Source organism: Rhinoraja longicauda, chromosome 17 (assembly GCF_053455715.1).
Source record: "Rhinoraja longicauda isolate Sanriku21f chromosome 17, sRhiLon1.1, whole genome shotgun sequence".
Classification (NCBI taxonomy): domain Eukaryota; kingdom Metazoa; phylum Chordata; class Chondrichthyes; order Rajiformes; family Arhynchobatidae; genus Rhinoraja; species Rhinoraja longicauda.
The window spans coordinates 15,860,586-15,874,912 of record NC_135969.1 but is presented as its reverse complement, the minus strand read 5'-3'; the positions used below and the strand labels follow the sequence as shown (position 1 = coordinate 15,874,912).

At 47.4% G+C, this 14,327-nt stretch overlaps 1 protein-coding gene across 2 annotated transcripts in view; it reads right to left on the bottom strand.

Annotated features, from left to right (window-relative positions):
- Positions 1-12,874, bottom strand: part of LOC144601790 (ETS domain-containing protein Elk-1-like) — a 52,491-nt gene extending 39,617 nt beyond the window's left edge. Inside the window, exon 1 of one of the 2 annotated variants that reach the window (XM_078414210.1) lies at positions 12,832-12,874. The gene's annotated coding sequence lies outside the window, so the exon portion shown is untranslated. The other variant, XM_078414209.1, reaches the window with a different exon arrangement.
- Positions 12,875-14,327: the final 1,453 nt, after the last annotated feature.

The following is a 14,327-nucleotide window of genomic DNA, read 5'->3' as shown; positions in this document are numbered from 1 at the left end:
GCTGGCGGAGACGATTCTCCAGGATGGTGCCAGGATTCGAGGGCCTGAGCTGGGGGGAAAGGTTGAGCAGGCTGGGACTCTATTGTGTTTGGCTGCCTGCCACTGTATGTTTCTTTTTTTTTCCTAGTCAGATGTGCAGCACTTTGGTCAACGTGGGTTGTTTTTAAATGTGCTATACAAATAAATTGACTTGACTTGACTATTCCTTGTAGCGCAGGAGGATAAGAGGTGATCATATAGAGATGTCCAAAATCTCCAGAGGAATAGATCGAGGAGACGCACAGTCTCTTGCCCAAAGTAGAGGAATCGAGAACCAGAGGACATAGGTTTAAGTGAGGGGGGGAAAGATTTAATAGGAACATGAGGGGTAACTTTTTCACACAAAGGGCGGTGGGTGCATGGAACGGGCTGCCGGAGGAGGTAGTTCAGGCAGACACTATCGCAACGTTTTAAGAAACATTTAGACAGGTACATGGATAGGGTAGGGATAAGGTTCAAATGCAGGCTGGTAGGACTAGTGTAGATAGGCGTAGTGTCGTGTATCACATGTAGTGTCGGCAAGTTGGGCCGAAGGGCCTGTTTCCATGCTGTGTGACTCTATGACTCCATGGGGAATGCCGACACAATTACCAGGAGGGAAGGAAAAAAACAGTGCATTCCTGGAACCTCCTTCCAGAGTAAGGAATTGATTGAAAGATACAGCACAGAAACAGTTCCTTTGGCCCACCGAGTCCACACTGACCATCCATCTGTTCACACTAGTTCTATTATTCCACTTTCTCATCCACTCTCTGCACAAGGGGCAACATACTGAGAAAGTATACGAGACACCAAGAACACCAGGTTTCAATAGACAATAGACAATAGGTGCAGGAGGAGGCCATTCGGCCCTTCGAGCCAGCACCGCCATTCAATGTGATCATGGGTGATCATTCTCAATCAGTACCCCGTTCCTGCCTTCTCCCCATACCCCCTGACTCCGCTATCCTTAAGAGCTCTATCCAGCTCTCTCTTGAATGCATTCAGAGAATTGGCCTCCACTGCCTTCTGAGGCAGAGAATTCCACAGATTCACAACTCTCTGACTGAAAAAGTTTTTCCTCATCTCAGTTCTAAATGGCCTACCCCTTATTCTTAAACTGTGGCCCCTTGTTCTGGACTCCCCCAACATTGGGAACATGTTTCCTGCCTCTAACGTGTCCAACCCCTTAATAATCTTATACGTTTCGATAAGATCTCCTCTCATCCTTCTAAATTCCAGTGTATACAAGCCTAGTCGCTCCAGTCTTTCAACATATGATAGTCCCGCTATTCCGGGAATTAACCTAGTAAACCTACGCTGCACGCCCTCAATAACAAGAATATCCTTCCTCAAATTTGGAGACCAAAACTGCACACAGCACTCCAGGTGCGGTCTCACTAGGGCCCTGTATAATTGCAGAAGGACCTCTTTGCTCCTATACTCAACTCCTCTTGTTATGAAGGCCAACATTCCATTGGCTTTCTTCACTGCCTGCTGTACCTGCATGCTTCCTTTCAATTAAATCTTTCCCCGCTCACTTTAAATCTATGGCCTCTGGTTCTTGGTTTTCCTGCTGTGGAACTCTATCCTATCCTTTCCTCATTATCGTACAGCGTAGAAACAGGCCACCACCCAGCCATCAGTGATCAGCCCGTACACTAGCACTATCCTTTACAATGAACTATTTTTTTAAACCAAAGCCAATTATCCTACAAACCTGTTGCACATCCTTAGAGCGTGGGAGAAAACCGGAGCACCCGGAGAAATCCCACGTGGTCACGGTACAAACTCCGTACAGACAGCACCCATAGTCAGGATCGATCCTGGATGGGTCTCTGGCGCCGCGAGGCAGCAACTCTGCCGCTGCGCCACCGTGCCGCCCTTCTTGGAATGTTTAGCACAGTAAATAAAAGTCTAAATTGTTTCAACAAAAAAATAACTAGTAATTTGACTCTCAGTGCTATTTTACTAAAACAACAGCAGAAAAATCAGCTGGACCATCACAAACAAAAATAGATATCTATTTTTACCTGAGTAGTTTGTGTAATAGATGGATAGAAATGTGACCAATTAGAGAGAACAAGAGCACGAGTGTGGGTTGAGGACTGCGAGTAAAACGGAGAATGGAATACTTTGAGAGGTTTCCACGCTAACACACTCGGTTCACGGGGTAATAATTAAACAATGCGACCTGTCTCGAGAGAGAGAGAAGTCACAAATGCAAAACACAAACTGCTGAAGTAACTCAGCAGGTCACACAACACGTTAATTGGCCTTTACAAATTGCCCTGGGTGAGTAGGAAGTGGATGCAAAAGTGGGATAACACAGAACTGGTGTGAACGGGTAATCGATGGTCGGTGTGGACTCGGTGGGCCACAGGGCCCGTTTCCATGCTGTATCTTTCAATCAACCAATATGTGAAGGAAATGTACCAACGGTGTTTCGGGTTGCGACCCTTCTTCAGACCATCGTCCCTCCACTGATGCTGCCTGACCCGCTGCGTTCCTCCAACACTTTGTGTTTGACGTTTAGAGATACAGCATGCAACCAGGCCCTTCGGCCCACCAAGCCCACGCCCACCGTCGATCACCCTATGTAATCCCACTTTTGCATCCTACACACTAGCGGCAATTTTACAGAAGCCAATTAACCTTCAAACCTGCACGTCTTTGGAATGTGGGAGGAAACCGGAGCACTCGGAGAAAACCCACGCGGTCACAGGGAGAACATACAAACTCCGCACAGCAGCACCTGTAGTCAGGATCGAACCTGGGTCTCTGGTGCTGTGAGGCAACAACTCTACCACTGCGCCACATTTCTGTGAGAAGTTTGTACTGTGACCACGTGGGTTTCCTCACATATCCCAAAAATGTGAAGATTTGGAGATGAATCAGCGAAAGTATATTGCCTCTCGGGTACAGTATGTGTGAGTGGAGTAATCTTGAGGAAGTAGGGTTGGAGTTGAGGGCAGTATGAGGAGAATACCCTCTGCCTTGCGAGGGTTAAGGCAGGATTAGTGTCAAAATGTTCGGTGGTCGGCATGGACTCAGTGGGTCGAAGGGCCTGCACACTAGCACAATCCTACACCCTTAGGAACGATTGCAATTTTTAATAAAGACAATTAACCTACCTGCACACCTTTGGAGTGTGGGAGGAAACTGGAGCATCCGGGAAAACCCAGGATCGAACCCACATCTCTGGCGCTGTAAGGCAGCAACTCTTCTGCTGGGCCACTGTGCTGCCCTGTGTGGTTGAAGATGGCTGGGCGAGGAGAGGGACGCCAGTTCGCGGGCCTTTATAGCGAGTTGCAGCTGGAACTGTGAAGTGGTGCCAACTCCTCGCGATCCTTGCATATAGACTCAGTGGGGCGTTTCTTCATGTTATGTACTTAACCGGGCATTGTACTTATGTGTGGCAATAATCTTACTGATCTGTGCGCAAAAAAATGGAATCTCACTGTACATTGGTACACGTAACCATAAAGGGACCATTGAACAAGAGGTGCTATTTACCACTACATCATTACTACAGCTGCCAGGCCCCAATCATTTCCAGTAAACTCCGAGAACATCACCCACCCCGACAAAATGGTGATATGTATTTTCACATGAATCAGTGTTATTCTTTGTATCTACCATTGTGCCTAGAGGCATTTAACTGCATTAAACGATGCTGTGAAGATTCACGCTGTGACCGTTGAATCTGCAGAATAAGTTAACTTGCACAGAGTATTCAGAACAAGGGATAATTTAAATTCTTATTTGTATAATACATGACTTCCCAACCCACAAAGGCAAAAAGAAAAAACTTGGACGTAGATTGTATGCACCAATTTAATTGCTTTCTGAGCTCACTATTTTCCCCTTGGGGTTCAGATACTTATCTCTCAAAAGCCGGAACACGAGATTCCTGAGAGTTTCCCAACTTTTGATGGAATTTTCCACAAACTCTACTCCAGTCCCATTTCATTGGGATTAGAAGCAGCTGTTGTGTTCCGAGTATCACAGGGGAAAAAAGTGCCCAAACCCACCAGTTGTGGAGATGTCTTCACACCAATACCTTCCTCCAATAGATGCCGTCATAAAGCACTGAAACAAGCCCTTCAGCCCGTCATGTCCATGCTGACCGTCTAGCTCCTATCTACTCTAATCCCATTTATCAGCACTTGGTTCATGATCCTGGGGATGATCAGGTTAACGTATGAAGAGCATTTGATGCCTCCGAGTCTGTACTCACTGGAGTTTAGAAGGATGAACGGAATCTCATCTCAATCTCATTGAATCACACCAAATAAAGAAATGCCTGGATAGAGCGAATGTGGAGATGATGTTTCCAGTAGTGGGAGAGTCTAGCACCAGAGGGCACGGTCTCAGAATTAAAGGACATGCCTTTCGAATGATGATGAGGAGAAATTTGTTTAACCAAAGGATGGTGAATTCACTGCCACAAACGGCTGTGGAGGCCAGTTCATTGGGCATTTTTAAAGTGGAGATTGATAGGCTCTTGTTTAGTAAGGGCGTCAAAAGTTATGGGGAGAAGGCAGGAAAATGGGGTTGAGAGGGAAAAATAGATCACCCATGATCGAATGACCGATGGGCCGAATGGCCAAATCTCTTCCTATGTCATGGACTTTTATGCAAAGAACTATTGTATGGTTAACATTGTGGAGTTTGCGGTCCCTGGTTAGGGATCGACTTCAGGAGTTCCAGGCCACAGGAGCTTCGACCACCTCGACGCGGGAGCTTCGATCGCCAACTGCGGGAGCTTCGATCGCCCCGACTGCGGATGATTCGACTTTCCCGGAGAAAAAGGAGGAAAAAAGATAAGACTTTATTGCCTTCCATCACAGTGGGGAATGTGGAGGAGCCGCTGTGGTGGATATTTATGTCATTTTTTTAATGTAGTTGTGTGTCTTGTTGCTTTTTTGGTATGACCGTATAGCAAACCAAATTCCTCGTATGTTGCAAAACATACTTGGCTAATAAATTACGATTATGATTATGATGATTGGCACAGACTCAGTGGACGAAGGACCTGTTTCCATGCTGTATCACCAAAGTCTAAAACCGCTGCCTCACAGCACCAGAGGCCCAGGTTCGATCCCGACCTCGGGTGCCGACTGTGTGGAGTTTGCATGTTCTCCCTGTGACCACACGGGTTTCCTCTGGATGCTCCGGTTGTGGATGCGATATTCTTTGAATATTGAACTTGTGCTTGGGATAAGACACAGGGAACTAAACTAAACTCTAAACTTCCCAGAGGGCTATAATCTGCTAAAACATGCACGTGCCTCCTCCCCAATTTCTGTGTTTATATCTCATGCTTTTCTCTAAAATGAACGGCAGAACAAAGTGTGGCAAAAACCAAAGACAAAATGGCCTGCTTCTGGGCCCAAGGTAAAGCCATCATTCACATTAATAAGTAACAACATTGGCCATTAACATTCAATCCAACATTAACAGACCTGTGTGCTGCATATAGCATTGCCCATTCCTCTTTGACCCATATGTAAACACTGGCAACATTCACAGAGTCGTTCAGGCCGAGAAACTGGCCAGCCTTTCATATCAAAACATTGGAAAATTCATCAAAATGCCGGGAACAAATATTTCCAGAAGACTGTGCCCCTCAAGAAAAAGAAAATATGGTGTCTTTGCCACTCCCACTTGAAATATGTCTGTCTCCTACTGCCGAGGTATGTTTTGCATAACCTCAGATTTTTCTAGAATAGGCTGTGGTAAGTCCGTATCTCGAGCATTTCAATATCATTAATAGTTTCAGACACAGAGCCTTTCTGTGACCGAGAACTGAGAAACGGAAAAATATTCGATTCCCCCACTCTCATGTCTTGTACTGAAAATTCACCGAAAAATATACTACGGCAGTCAAAGATGTCTTTCATGGAATTGCAGAGATTGTGCGGGGATCAGAGTTCAGAATGCATGGACTCACAGTAGACTTTCATTGATATTTAGGTGATTTAACTGTTTAGTTCAGTTTTAGAGATACAGCGTAGCAACAGGCCCTTCAGCCCACTGAGTCCATGCTGACCAACGATCGCCCAGGCACTAGGTATATTCTACACACTAGGGGAAATTTACTGAAGCCAACTAACTTACCAACCTGTGTAGAAAGGAACTATAAATGCTGGTATATATACCGAAAATAGAGACAAAGTGCTGGAGATACTCAGCGGATCAGGCAGCATCTCTGGAGGAAAAGGATGGGTGACGTTTCAGGTGTCCCTTCTTCAGACTGAAAGTGTGAAGAAACCTACACGTCTTTGGAGTGTGGGAGGAAACCGGGGCACCCGGAAGAAACCCACGTGGTCACAGGGAGAACGTGCAAACTCCATGCAGACAGCACCCGCAGTCAGGATTGAACCCGGGTCTCTGGCGCTGCAACCCTAACGCTGCGCTACCGTGCTTAGCTGCGCAGCATCCAAATTGTCTGAGATTGCCTGCTTCCCGAACCCCCTGAGAGGCAGTGCGTTAACGATTTCAGTCACCGTCCAGGTGAACGGGCTCCTCTTGGAAAAAGACACCAAGTGCCGGAGTAACTCAGTGGGTCCGGCAGCATATGCGGAGAACATGGATAGGTGACGTCTTGGTTGGGGATCCTTCTTCAGCATCTTACGTCACCTGTCCACATTGTCCAGAGATGTTGCCTGACCCACTGAGTTCATCCAGCACGTTGTGTCCCTTTGTATAAACCAGCATCTGCAGTTCTGTGCTTCCACCTCACCATTCCATTCTCAGCCTGTGGCCTTGATCTGTGATCCATCTCAAGAGGTTGAGCATGTTCATGAAATCCAATCGTGCCAGTGTGGATTGTGTAGCAAGCTGCACTGATTGTGGGTTTAATCGGAAACCTTCCATTATCTTCACTGCGTTCTCAGACACCTGCCCCATTCTCTGATACCCAGGACCAGACACAGCAATAATGCCATCTTTAAATTCACCAACAATCCCACCGTGGTTGGATGAAGAAGAGGTAGTGAGTCACAGTCCAGAAGGGAGGTCACTAACCTGATCGAGTGGTGCCAGAAACGTTGCTTTTAAATTAGTTTAGAGATATTGCGTGCAAACAGGCCCTTCGGATCACTCAATACACACCGACCAGCGATTCCCCCCCCGCACCCACACTTACACTGTCCTACACACACTAGGGTCAATTTTACATTTATACCAAGCCAATTAACTTACAAACCTGTACGTCTTTGGAGTGTGGGAGGAAACCAAAGATCTTGGAGAAAAGCCACGCAGGTCGGGGGGAGAAGGTACAAACTCCGTACAGACAGCACCCACGGTCAGGATCGAACCCGGGTCCCTGGCGCTGAAAGGCAGCAACTCTACCGCTGCGCCACCGTGCTGCACATTCCACATTAGCACAACCAAGGGGCTTCAGGAAGTTGAACCGAGGGCCCATGCACCTGACAACGCTGGTGAGAGTTAACAGTTTCAAGTTCCTGGATGTACATGTCTCTGGTGATCTGTTCTGGACCCAACACATCGATACACTCACAAAGGAAGCCCACCATTGCCACTACTTCCTCAGAGGTTCGGGGAGAGTTGGCATGGCTGAATACTCGAACGGACGTCTAAATGCACAATAGGCAGCGTACAGACCAACTGCATCACGGCCTGTATCAGTAATTTGAACACTCAAGCACAAAAGAGGTTGCAGAAATTGGTGGCCACTACCCAGTCCATCACGGGTACTGATCTCCCCACCATCGAAGGGATCGACAGCTCATGAAGGCAGCTTATACCCTCAAAGATCCACACCACCCTGGCCATTCTCATCTCACTGCTCCCAGTGGGAAAAAAGTGCAGCAGCCCAAAAACATATTGAGGTTCAAGAACAGCTTCTTCCCATCAACTGTCAGGTTCTTGAATCACCCTGCATGAACCTAATCATAACCCGACCTCAGCCCTGAACCACTACAGACTTTACACTACCTTGTTTGCTCATGATTTCTGCACTGTCGTGATCAACTTTTACTTCAGACTTTTGAGATGCGTCACCGAAACAGTCCCTTCGGCCAACTGAGTCCAAAGGGGACCAGCAATAACCCCACACACCGACACCATCCTACACACCAGGGACAGACCATAATTAACCTGCAAGTCTTTGGAGTGTGGGAGGAAACCGGAGCACCCGGGGAAAACCCACGCGGTCACAGGGAGAACGTGCAAACTCCGCACAGACAGCACCCGTGGTCGGGATCGAACCCGGTCCCTGGCTCGATAAGCCTTTGTATATTTATTTGCTGTTACTGCTGCAAGTAATTTGCATGCACAGCTGCAGAAAGAATGTAATTGTTCTGGTTCACGACCTTTGCATTTGACAAATAAACACTCTCCAATTTTGAATCGTGCAACTTTCAGCATATCAAATCAGCTCCTCTAAATATTTTAAATATCTTGAGGGTTTTTTTCCCTCTGCTATCTTTTCAGGAAGTAAGTTCAAAATGTATTCCTGCCCCCCAGGTCTTTTTGTGTAGGGAGGAGCTGAAGATGCTGGTTTATACCAAAGGTAGACACAAAATGCTGGAGTAACTCAACGGGTCAGACAGCATCTCTGGAGAAAAGGAGTAAGGGACATTTTGGGTCGAGACCCTTCTTCAGACTGGTCTTTCTTGTTGATATCAAGCAGTAATTGATTAATTGAAACATACAGCATGGAAACAGGCCCTTCAGCCAAACCGAGTCCACTCCGACCATTGACCACACATTCACACCAGTTCTATGTTATCCCACTTTCTCACTCACTCCCTACACATTAAGGGCAATTTTACAGAGACCAATTAACTTACAAACCCGCACGTCTTTTTAATGTGGTAGGAAACCGGAGCACCCAGAGGAAAGCTAAGGGAGAACATGCAAACTCGACAAAGACATCCCCCAGGATCAGGATCGAACCTGGGTCTCTGGCGCTGTGAGGCAGCAGCTCTACCAGCTACGCCACTGTACCACCCTAATGGATGATACCAGCAGCTATCATGAGTTCTGAGGCATTACATCCTGGTTGTTGGAGAAGCCAAGCCTGCAGACTGAGTTACAGGTCCACCACTGATGTTCCGGCACCCCCTGCTTCCACAGCCTTGCCATATTATCTGTTTTGCTGGGCCAACAGAGGCCACGGACTTGGGGGCTGAGATACCGGCCCACAAAGTCAGCCGCTGAAGCCGGCTATGGGGACGGATCTGCCAGCTCCGGCCGGGCCGGAGATCCAGGGCCCCATCCACAGCTGGCAAATTCAACCACCGATCTGCCGTGGAAGTCCCAATGAGGTCGAGATCGGCCACCACAGCCGGCCTAGGTGCCTCATTTTCAGGGTGATTTCCAGAGGGGGTTACTTGTGCTCTCATGATTTTGTCCAGATTAAAGGAGGTACCGGGACCCCCAGTTGCCGGAAAATCGGTGGTGGACCTGCAGTATGGACGGGCAGCACAGACTAGTGCAAAAAGGTGAAACTCCTGCTTCTCAAACAGTAGCTGAGGGTACGTGCAGGACAGAAACTTGTGCAGAGCACTCTAGTATCTTTTTGACCCTCCGTGTTAGATCCTTCATGTACAGCCAGACTCTCAATCACAGGATATACAAAACGCTGGAGTAACTCAGCGGGTCAGACAGCATCTCTGGAGAAAAGGAATAAGTGACGTTTTGGGATGAGACCCTTCTTCAGAATCACAGGTGGCCACAGTGAAGATGAGATGGTCAGTCATAGTCATACAGTATGGAAACAGCCCCTACGGCCCAACTTGCCCACACTGACCAACATGTCCCATCTACACTAATCCCTCCTGCCTGCGTTTGGCCCATACCCTCCAAACCTGTCCTATCGATGAACCTGTCCAAATGTTTCTTAAACAGTCATCTCCATCATTAGTGTGTGTCAAAACAGTTAGGAAAGAGATGCAGTGGTGTGTATCAGATTTACCCCAAACAGCTATGTACTCTACGGTTTCTATGTACTCTGCGCTCTACAAACACGCACATCTTTGGGGTGTGGGAGGAAACCGGAGCATCCGGAGAAAACCCACGCGGCCACAAGGAGAACATACAAACTCTGTACAGACTGCACCCGTTGTCAGGATCGAACCGGAGTCTCTGGCGCTGTAAAGCAGCAACTCTATCACTGTGCCACTACGGGCAATTCAGAGGCAAATTAACCTACAAATCCCCATGTCTTTGGGATATGGGAGGAAACCATAATATCCCTCACGAATATGATGCCAAGCTTAATTGATCTCCACTGTCTGTACTTGATCCCTTCATTCCCTAACATCTGCCTATCTAAAAACCTCTTAAAAATCCCCATTATATCTACACCACCCCAGGCAGCACAATCTGGTATGCACCACTCTCTGATAAAATAAAAAGACATCCCCCACACATCTCCTCTAAATTTTGCCCCTTTCACCTTAACGCTACGCACTCTAATTTTTGACATTTCTGCCCTGGGAGAAGACTGATGACTATCTTACCTATGCCTGTCATTTTATATACTACTATCAGGTCTCCCCTCAACCTCCGACATTCCAGAGTAACAAATCCAATTGTTCTTATGCTTATAATAAACTCTAATCCAGGCAGCAGTCTGGTAAACCTCTTCTCCAAAGCCTCCGCATCTTTTCTGTAAAGGGCGGAACTGCACACAATACTCCAAATCAGTCCTGATCAAAGATTTATAAAGCAGCAACATGACTTTCTGAATCTTATACTCAACGCCCCGAACGATGATTTGGGTTGTCACTTTAAGGGACTGCCTTCTGTACTGCCTTGGGCTGCTCTTCCCAACCGCTCCATTCAAAGCTTTAGCCTCTTTAATTGACTGAAAGAAACAGCACGTAATCAGGCCCTTCAGCCCACCAAGTTCATGCCGGCCGTCGCTCACCCGTTCCTCACACTAGTTCTGTTATCCCACTTTCTCATCCACTCTCTACACACTCGGGGCAATTTACAGAGGCCAATCAACCTACAATCCTGCACGCCTTTGGGGTGTGGGAGGAGACCGGAGCACCCCGAGAAAACCCACACAGTCGAAGGGAGAACGTGCAAACTCCACACAGGCAGCACCCGAGGTCAGGAACAAACCCGGGTCTCAGGCGCTGTGAGGCAGCTGCTCCCATTTTTGTATTTCAGGCCCTTGGGAGTACAGATGACAAGAGGAAAGGTAAGGCGTATGAATCGCTGGTTTTGAGAGACAGTTGCAGGTGGAAAGCTTCATGGTTTTGCCACAAAAGACACAGAGTGCTGGAGTATCTCAGCGGTCAGGCAGCATCTCTGAAGAACATGGATAGGTGACGTTTCACAGAGTGCTGGAGTATCTCAGCGGTCAGGCAGCATCTCTGGAGAACATGGATAGGTGACGTTTTACAGAGTGCTGGAGTAACTCAGCGGTCAGGCAGCATCTCTGGAGAACATGGATAGGTGACACTTTGGTCAGAAGGATCCCAAACCGAAATGTCACCTAGAGATGTTGCCTGACCCGCTGAGTTACTTCAGCATTTTCTGTCTTGTTTCTTTTTGTAAACCAGCACCTGCTGTTCCCTGTACTTGCATCTTAATGTTTTGGCAGCTTTTCAGACCTCCTGCCTCTGAATCAAATGGTTCAAGATCCACCCAAAGAGTAAACTATAAAAATTTAAATTCTAAAACCACATTGTCTAATCTATTCTAAAACCACATGGATATTTCTTGAAAGAACCCCTCTATTCTCTGTCACGATTGGTAGCCCCTATTAGCCATTGGGCATATTGGACGGCATGAGCAGGTTGGGCCGAAGGGCCTGTTTCCACGCTGTTTGGCTCTTGATTCCCGCCTAATATTTTTTTTTAAACCAAATCATTTCGTACATGTTTTTACCCTTCCACTAAAGCTTGCAACTCACAAATTGGCTGTGATGTTGCCCATGTTACAAGATTGACCGCATTCCTGAAGTTTCTGGTAAGTCTGAAAACAGCTGGGTCGTGCAGAAAGAAAAACGAAAGGCAAAAACATGAAGGTTTTTCTAAATTGGAGGGTGAAGGGAAGAAGCTTCAGTGGGGGGGGATATCATTAATTGCGTCCAACGCCTCTCTCTCTCCTCCCTCTCCCTTTCATTAAAATCTGTGAGCTCCCAGACTGAGCTAGGAGGGGGGATATGTGTCCATCCTCTCCTCGCCCCCTGGGTCCATGAGAGGATGGCACTGACAGAACCATGAAGGTGCTCCAGACCGCCACGCCGGCTCGCACGTAAACACACAATAACACCTTCAAAGACATGCACAAACCACGGGATGAATTTCAAGGGCAAGCGAGAGGAGAGACGCTCGCCAAAGACAGAAGAGTTTGGAAAACAACTCCAGCTTCTATCTGTCTGTCTCCCCCCCCCCCCCCCCTTGTCACGTTAAAGTTTAAGTGGGAGTCGGGAAACACGGGCAATTGATATACAATATCTATATGTGTATATATATATCTGCCAGAACTTCAGTGCACTTTTACCCCAAGCAGGCAATCGCAACACAGCTTCCAAATGATACAGAAACATAATTTAAAACATAAATTCGTGCTGATATTTAATGCTCTAAATCAGGGGTCGAAATATCAACGCAATCCCGTGGCAGTGGTCACCAGATTTACACACATAAAGTTGCCCGGCGTCTCGAAGGAATACAGTAAGTGTTAATCATGTTACAGTACAAATGTTACAGTGTGTCGGTTACCTCTCTGCTGTTGCAGGCGGTGAGAGATCTCTCTCTTGGCTACGGTGGTAACATGACAGCCAACAGCGGTGCAGATTTACCCCCCTCTCCACCTCACCCTTTTTTCTTTTTTCTTTTTTTCTTGCTTCGGCGACCAGCCTTGAAGGGGAGGGTGGTGAAGAAAAGTTGGCGAGAGGCGACTTTAGCACATGGCGTTTAAAAAAAAGAGGCAGCCACGCCGAAGCTAGCTAGCTCACTCACTCAGTCTGGGTTGCACCGCTCCGCTCCGCCCCTCTCCTCTCCTCTCCTCGCTTATCATTCCTAACGAGTGAGCTGTAGCCAGCGACACTCTCCCACCCGACGCCCCCAACAACGACAACAACAAAAAATCGGTGCCAATCATTTCTGAGGGACAAATATTTAAAGAAAGACACACACACACACAAATCTCCACCGGATACAGTGTAACAAACATTCATGTTCCCTCCTGCAAAATAGATTTCCTAAAGTCTGATCTCCAAAGTTAGTTTGTGCGCCATTCTCAGGAACTTTGGATATGGTTTTTTTTAAACGAAAAGTTTGTTATTCCTTGTGGGTGTGGGTGTTTGTGGGTGTGTGGGTGTTTGTGGGTGGGTGGGTGTGTGTGTGGGTGTGTGTGGGTGTGTGGGTGTGTGTGTGTGTGTGTGGGTGTGTGTGTTTTGGTGTGTGGGTGGGTGTGTGTGTTTTGGTGTGTCTGGGTGTGTGTGGGTGTGTGTGTGTGGGTGTGTGGGTGTGTGTTTGTGTGTGGGTGGCGGTGTGTGGGGGGGGGGGGGTGTGTGTGGGTGGGTGTGTGTGGGTGTGTGAGCGGAAATTGACACAATCATAAATGACATTTTACAAGTTATGTACGTAACAGGGGTGGAGGCGGGCCTTGAAGCTAGTGCCTGCCCGTTTAGACACCATGCCTTTGCTTTTCAGATTATGGCTGGGATATGTGCTGCAGATCTTCTGAGTAATTCGAATGAACAGTTCTCAGGGAGAGAGGGAGGGGGAAGGGAACTATTAATTTCCCGTCCTAAACACTGGACAAGATTGAGACAAGCTCGCTGCCAGTACTGAAATTAGACACAAAATGCTGGAGTAACTCAGCGGGACAGGCGACATCTCCGCAGAGAAGGAACGGGTCCAGACCCTTCTTCAGGCCCCTCTGTTGTACGATGACCATCTTCCATCTGTCACCCCTGTGCAGAATATTTGTTTGTGGGTTTGGGGGCTCCAGATATCACAGCCCTGCTACCTTTGCAGATAGATAAACAGACAGGTAAGTATAATGTAAGATAAAAATGACAGATAGAGAGAGAGAGAGAGAGAGAGAGAGAGAGAGAGAGAGAGAGAGAGAGAGAGAGAGAGAGAGAGAGAGAGAGAGAGAGAGAGAGAGAGAGAGAGAGAGAGAGAGAGAGAGAGAGAGAGAGAGAGAGAGAGAAATACAATGACAGATAGGGTGAGATAAAATGTGAGAAACTGATGGTCTCGACCCAAAACATCACCCGTCCCTTCTCATCAGAGATGCTGCCTGTCCCGCTGAGTTACTCCAGCTTTTTATGTCAATCTAGAGAGAGATAAAGGCAGATAGAT